The sequence below is a fragment of the Branchiostoma belcheri genome, unplaced genomic scaffold (genome assembly GCF_001625305.1).
Source record: "Branchiostoma belcheri isolate BF01 breed outbred unplaced genomic scaffold, Haploidv18h27 scaffold210, whole genome shotgun sequence".
Classification (NCBI taxonomy): domain Eukaryota; kingdom Metazoa; phylum Chordata; class Leptocardii; order Amphioxiformes; family Branchiostomatidae; genus Branchiostoma; species Branchiostoma belcheri.
In genome coordinates, this window is record NW_017803603.1 from 349,295 (window position 1) to 357,256 (window position 7,962).

Here is a 7,962-nt window from a genome sequence, read left to right on the forward strand (position 1 = left end):
GTTTACTGTACCCTACACTATAGTCTATAGTGTAGGGTACAGTAAACATGGCAACTTAGGAAGCCACATAATTTTATTATCCTGATTACCAAACCCATTTTAGCTGTCTTCTTTGCAAACGGGAGAGAATGAATTGGCAGCTCAAATATGTGTTACCTTTACTACCGGTGTTTCTAGGCATATACATGTACATAATGGCCATTATCAGATTTTCTACTGCATAGAAATGGAAACTGCTGTCATCCTGGCCCTGCAATGTTGTTCTTATCTTTCCTTGAGCAGCCAACTGGTTTCTCCTATGTACATGTTGTTACACCTATCACAACAGCCCAGTGTCCAAACCTATTTTTAGCTGCCAAGTCTCTTTTGTCCCTTCCGCAAATAGACTAGAATATTTACAGAGAACAAAAGAGTCTTGGCAGCTAAAATAGGTTTGGACACCAGGCTATTATTGCAGTGCAAAGTATTGTTTGTTCCCTTCAGAAAAATGCGGAGAAGCTGAAGTCGCTGCTGTCCAAGCCTGCGTTGGTCGCTCTGCTGGACAAGAACTCAGACAGCAGAAAAAGCGGGCGGGGTCTGACCTGGGACGCCATCTTCAAGGTCATTCGGGGTCACATCCAGAAGGTACAAGTACTTGTGTATGGATATCAAACTGCAAGATTTTCCCCATGTGTAAAGTAATTAAAAGGTCCAAAGTCAAAAACAAAGTTGCGAATTGAAGATTATATTTTCAGAAAGACAACACAATATAACAGTTACTCAAGCAACTGGATAGATTTTGAAAACCTACCTACCTACCTACCTAGTCCCATGACCGACACTGGTCGTCGGGGGGACAAGGCAGACTTTGCAGCAGAGGTGTTGCCAGGTCCTCCTGTCTTGGGCTGCTGTCAGAAGTTGTGGGATGGTGAGGGACGTCCAGTCCTTGATGTTATCCAACCAGACTTTCTTCTGTCTACATCGCCGTCGCTTCCCTTCCAGCGTTCCTTGTAGGATGGTCTTTGCCAGGTTGTTGTGGCGGGTCAGATGTCCAAACCACTGCAGCTTCCTGCGCCGTACAGTTGACATCACTGCTTCTTGGGGGCCAACAAGGCTGTATACTTGCTGGTAGACGTATTCGTTGGTCTTATGCTGGTGGTATGAGATGCCAAGCAATCTCCGCAGGGACTTTGTTTCGAAGGCTTGGATCCTGCGTTCTGTGTCTGTTAGAAGCGTCCATGTCTCGCATCCATACAGCAAGATCGAAACTACCAGGGATTTGTACAGTTTATACTTAACTGCAAAGCTGATGTTCTTGCTTTTCCAAATCCTGGTAAGGCGAGCCATCGCTGCCGTTGCTAGAGCTATCCTTCTGTGGACTTCTACTTTACTGGTGCCATCCTTTGTAAGTGTCCCCCCCAGGTAAGTGAAAGAGTCCACTGTTTCAAGCTCCTCACCGTTCATGAAGATGGTTGAGTACATCTCATCCCTAGTGCTGCTGTTCACCATGACTTTGCTCTTCTCCGTGCTGACTTCCATTCCGAAGGAGCCAGCGCTCTGGTTGAGTTTGTCGGTGAGTGATTGCAGTTCAGCATTGCTGCCGCCAAGTAGGTCAACATTGATTTTGAAAACAGTCACTGACAAAAGGTATTGCATGCTACATAAAATGTCTGACCATTTTCAAAGTCTCACCGATTGCTTGAGTAACTGTAATCATAATTGTGCATGTATTACCTGGATGTCTAACCTTCATCAACAAATAATGCAATTCAGTAAATGTAAATACTAGTACCTTTTCATTTCAGGAGGTTGAAAACTTAAGAAATGCCAAGTCTGCAGTGTCAGCCTCGGCCCAGGCTAGCAGGGACAAGAAGAAACAAGATGCCAGCATGCTCTTCAAGTTCTTCGTCAGGGAAGCAAACAAACGTAAGTCCTGCATTTTGCTACATTTGCGTATGTTATATGATTGAAACACATAATCTTAATCGTAAGTCTGCAAAGAAACTCTAGGCTGCTTGCAGGGAAGAAGAAAAGTGCAACAAAATGAAGAAAGACTGATTACAGCCAGCGGCATGGAGATTAGAGATAAAATTTTACAACTAAAACAAGTATTGTAAGTGTAGATAGCTAACCTTCATTATTGGTATGTCTACAGTTTGTAAAAATTGTTTTTATTATCTTGTTTTGAACCATTGTGAAGCCTACCTCTGTGTTCTTCATTTTCACATCCCTATCGCACTTTGTTACATCTTCTTGACTCAGATTTGCTTCTTCTGTTTTCTTTCTTGTGTTTTAGGTGGACCCCGGCTGAAGTGTGTTGAAGTGATCCACCACATCCTGACAATAATGGACGATCCCTTCACAGCTAAGGCCCTGGGGATGGACCATTGTACCATCCTACTGAAGGACATCCTGTCAGTCAGGACATACTGGTCAGACATTGACAGCAAACTGTGGCGTGGTCAGTGTAATGTCTTTTACAGGTTTTAGTGTCATCAACTCAGTATTGAAATGGTTGAAGATTCCTTCCTTCTACAAATAGTCTTAGAAGAGAACTTATTAAGTCTTTAGATTCAGTAGAAGCCTGACTCCTCTTGAGAGTTTTGAATACTGGTACATAAAAGTGGAACACATTTTCAACAAGTACCGTATAGGCATTCTACATGTTGAAATGTAGCTGTAGATAGGAGTTAGACCATTCAATGTACAATGTATATTAACCAGCCAAATTGTGCCTGCATTTTAAAGCTTGTGTGTTCCATCACACCAGTTAAACAGACACAGATACCAATGTATACCAATGGTAAAATGGTACAGATGTGATTTCTGAGAGTATTTATTTATCAGGAACCCACAGTTAACAGGTGTCTCTGTTCTTTTTTTGCTCCAGAAATGCTTCTCCTCTTCTGTCGAGCCCTGCTGTGCCCACCCGACCAGTTTGACCGCACACTGCTGGCGCGTACCCTCCACACCCTGATGCTGGGGGCCTCTGTACAGTGTAACATCAGGGGCAAGAACCTCTTCAGATTCTTCACTGAGTACATGAAGAATGCCAGGTGTGTACTGTTGTGCTTGGTTGCGTCCTAATATACTTGTTTATGACCAGTAAACAACACAATAGAGATAATATTGTTGGCCTCAGTACAGTGTAACATACGGGGGAAAAACCTCTTCAGATTCTTCACTGAGTACATGAAGAATGCCAGGTGTGTACTGTGATGTAATGTAAAATAAAGGATGGGACAGACAAAATTTCTATTTCTTTTGCTACTCAGTTCATAAATCCTAGTTGGCAGTGAAAGATTTGTTAGTTTTCTAGGTATGGTTTGGCTTAAAATATGAAAAGTCTGCCTGATAGTTAGATATGCTGTCAGCAAATGTCGTAACAACATCTTTTGAATACATTTCAGACATAATTGTTGAGCGTAATAACAGCTTTTCTTGTTGGGAACAGTGAAAGAATAGATCTTCAGGTACCAGACGAGATACATTCCCATTCCCGTGTCAGTCCACAGCACATTATTCTTGCAAACATTCCCATTCTATGCATCTCCATTCCAGACAAGAGAAGAACCTAGCAGTACTAGAACCCCTGGTATCTGCCATGAACGTGTTCTGTAAAACAGTAGCAGCAGACTGCAGGGGTCAGATCTGTAAGCTGGGAGAAGCCACGGCTCTGGGACTGCTGTATGTGTGGAACAACAGGCCTCCAGTACAACTCAAGGTAGTTTTAGTATCAATATATCGCTATATATGCACACATGTAAGTTTGAAGTGTTCTATAAGACTGCAGGGGTCAGATCTGTAAGCTGGGAGAGGCCACGGCTCTAGGACTGCTGTATGTGTGGAGCAACAGACCTCCAGTACAGCTCAAGGTAATGTATTTATAGTAAAACCTGTCTGTAGTGGTCACTCAAGGGACTGGGTCAGACCAAATTTGACCACTATAGTATGGACAGGTGACCACCATAGAGAGAAAATCTCTATACATGTATCTGATCACAAGCAATAAATGACACAGACTTTCAGTTCCCTGATCTTTATTCAATGATGTCTGTTACATTTTCAAATTGATATTAAAAGCTCAACGATTGTCTGTTGTTCCCTGTGTTCAGAGGGTTAGACATGCTTGCACACTGATGCTGGGACTGGTAAAAGACTTGTATGTACATAATAAAACACTTACAACCTCCCCTTTGTTAGGAGGAGATAATAGAGTTCTTCCGGATCCAGATTTGTGTTCACTACCCTGGGGGTGCCATGTCAGAGCAGGAGGGGGAGTTTTCGAACGACCGCGCCGTCTGGAGGGGTCATCTCAAGAAACTGTACGACGCCATCTACAACGACCTTGAGCACCTCGGAGGTCGTAGCAGGTTCACGTCGGTGGCCAAAGACTCTGCTCTCAGTCCCGGGTTTGTGGACCTGGCAGCCGATGTGTTCCACCAGGTAGGGTCAAGGGGCAGGGGTCAAGGGACAAGGGGTAGGGGTCATGGGCAAGGATCAAGGGGATGGGGTCAGAGATCAAATGGCAATGGATCTGGAGCCTTAGCTAATTTTCCTTAATTTTGTTGCTGTTGAAATGTTTTAACCTTCTGTCTTCTGAAATAGCCTTTTGGCACCTAATTTGTATTGGTTATAGAGTTAGGCAGCAGGGACAAGTTCAAATTGTAAGCATTGATGTGTTGAAATTTTGTACTGTGAATTCATTTAATATTTTGCATTACCAGTAAAAGTCTCTGTACAGTACAGTGAAAGCATTACTAGTAAAAGTCTCTGTACAGTACAGTGAAAGCATGGGAGTCTATATACCGGTATCACTAGATGTCCTTTTTTTATTTTACCCACCCACCCACAGTTGATTGATTGACTCATTGATTGATTGATTGACAAATTTCTCGTTAGTTATTTGTGGACCAGCAGCCAGCGATCGAGGTGACCCAGATGACCTTGAGCACCCAGAAGGACGGGCGCGGTCCCCCGGCCAAGAGGCGGCGTCTGGAAGTCGGCTGGACCATGGTCTTAGACGTCCTCAAGGAGATGAAAGGGCCAGGACTTGTACCATGGTAAGGAGATGTAGCGCTTCATTTTTTCATGTACTCTTTATTTCAGGTAAAACACAAGTACCCATAAAAAGGAATACATCTTAAAGCAATACAAAACTCTAATGTATACAGGGAAAACATACAAATAATAGCAAACATACGTATACTTATGTATATAGACATATACTTAGTTGCTTGCCCATAAGGCTGTTAGGTGACAGTGGAATACTAGAAGTATGTATTGACTGTAAAAGCACATTCTCATCCCATACTACACAGTCTTTGCAAGGTAGATTTGGCTCATAGTTAGCCTGAGTGTCAGCCTCTCTAGCTTTTGTCTGCTCCCCATGATCCGCTATAGGCTAGCTCATAGTATGTTTGTTATTTAGCAATAGATGCCATTCTTTGTACCTTATACAACTGTTGTGCTATCGTATTGTACATAATCAGCAAGAAATTCCCAATAATGAATACCGGGTAAAAAATGAAACAACTCAACAACTCAAAATTGGAGTTTTTTGAGATTGGAGACTACAGACTTTAAGACTTTATTACAGTGTGTAAAATCAGTGATTTCTTGTTCCTTGCAGGCTCCAGGTGTTGACAAGCCTGCTACAGAAGTATCCCAGAAGCCTCCCTGCTGACCAGGTAGTGCCACTGCTGACAGCACTTAACAATGCACAGGTAACATATGTACATGATTGTCATTCCTGCTTCTCAACTTTATCTAAATACAGTGAGAACAAGTGCTATAATCAATTTTGCTTTCATTCTGTTCGACTACTTGTAGGTCCCAGATGAAGTGTAGAAAACATATTAGGCTTTGCTCTCAACAGAAAAGTCAGTACCAAAAATTAAAGCTACTAGTATTCTTTTGTTTACGATAACTGTTGTTTGTAGATGGAGTGCAAGAAGAGTGATGTTTCTGCCCACCTCCTGGCCTGTCTGGAAGCCCTGGTTCCCAGCTACCAGTACCACACAGGTTTGCTTGTTTGTTCTTTTCTTTATTCAACATCCAGCTACTGTAGGTTTTCACATCCAACATTTCGGTGACCGTTCGTGTGGTTCTGATTCATTCTGGAGCTAGGTTTCACTGTTGCAATATTACATAAAATAGTGCTGTCACAGTACATATACACAAGCACAGTCAAGCACAGTAATTAGATTTATTTACAAATACAAATACTGTCCAAAAACATGACTGAGTCTATAACCCCCTGATGTCTCAGGTGAGGATGAAGACTTGCCCACAGTGTGCCAGCCCTTATGGAGCTCAGTCTGGACCTGCAGTATGAAGTCAGTAAGCCTGCACCATGCTGAAGACCAGGCTTTCTCCCTGCTGGGGTGTCTGGTGCAGGAGAAACTGGTGCAGCCTGACAGGGAGGTCTGGAGACTGCTGTGTGCAGCAACACCCTCCAAGTAAATCTGTTCATCACTTGGTTTGACTGTATTTTATTTACAAGTCAGGGTAGACTGGTAGAGAGTGCAGTCTGGCAGAACTGCCGATTTTTCTGCTAGGGATCACATCAACAGAGACTCCTATCAAGATCTCACTCACTGTAGAGATCCAGATCACAATTTCTGACAATAAAGACACTGATTGTGATCTGTCCACATAAGACATGCCAGCTGGGCTACCCATGTACTGTAGAATGAGGCAATTAGTATTACAATGACCTATTTGTGGTGTCAAGGACAGGAAACATAGTAGTAGTAGATAGGCTCCAGCCAAATGTGGCCTCACAACTCCTAACCTGTTCTTGAAAGTTAGAAGTTTGTTGCATGAAACTTTGTGTGTGGTTGTCTTTCGTGATCACCTGTCTTTCGTGATCAATGCAGCAAACTGTCTTCAAATCGTAGGTATGATTGGAACGTATTTTTAAGTGTGTTTGCTTGAAACCCTGATTTTCTGTTCCTGCATAGGGCTGCAGTAGAATTCCTGGCGGTTGTTCTGAGCTGCCAGCCGCTCCCTGAGAGCTTCACCCCTGCCAACCTGCCCATGCAGCCACCAGGGGAGGGCGCCCCCTATCCTCTCAGACATGAACTACTGCAGTGGCTCTTGCCCTCTGAAGATGTGGAGGATCTGGATGGGTTGACCAGCAACTTTCAGAAACAGTTTACCAGGTATTTTTTTATTCAGCTTATGTTATATCTTTAACTTGTATAGTCTTGAGGTAATCATATGCTATGCAAACTTTGTCGTCTTTGTTTTGCATAACTAGTAAACCACCTTCAGGCTTAACATACCAGTTTTGTACAGCAAGCTATCCAAGTCAGTCTATCAATCAATCAAGCTGTGTAAGACTGGACTGTAAGGTTTGAACCACTCAAACCAGTAAGAAGCCCTACTCTTTTCAACAAGTGTGGTGGGATCTTGTGCTTAATGTATGGCTCTCCCTTTCCCAAATGTATTCTTCACCTGAGTCAAGTGAGGAAATAGGTGTAAAGTGTCTTTCCTAAGGACACAACACTAAGGGGCATTCTGTATGTGTATAGCTGTATAGGATTTGAACCCAGGGCCTGTAGATTGCCTGAAGTATGATATAATTTAATGATGTTTGTGTTTCAGCCCTCAGATGGACACATTGGCCCAGGTATTGGGAGCTTTGGTCATGCGGGACCACAGGGCAGTAATATCGCTGCAAAGGTGAGCTACTTCAACTGTATCTCAATCTTTCTGCTGACATGAGGCGGGAAAAGAGTGTCTTGACTGTTGATTAAGAAAACCATTCTGTATTTGTGTCTGTATAGCCGGTATAACGGCCCCTTGGCATAAGACACCAGCTTCTATATCTGTAAAGCAGGTATAACTGGCCTTCGGTGTAACACGCCAGCTTCTGTATCTGTATATAGCCGGTATAACCGCCCTTCAGCGTAACACAACAGTTTCTGTATCTGTATAGCCGGTATAACCGCCCCTCAGTGTTTTTTTTTTTTTTTT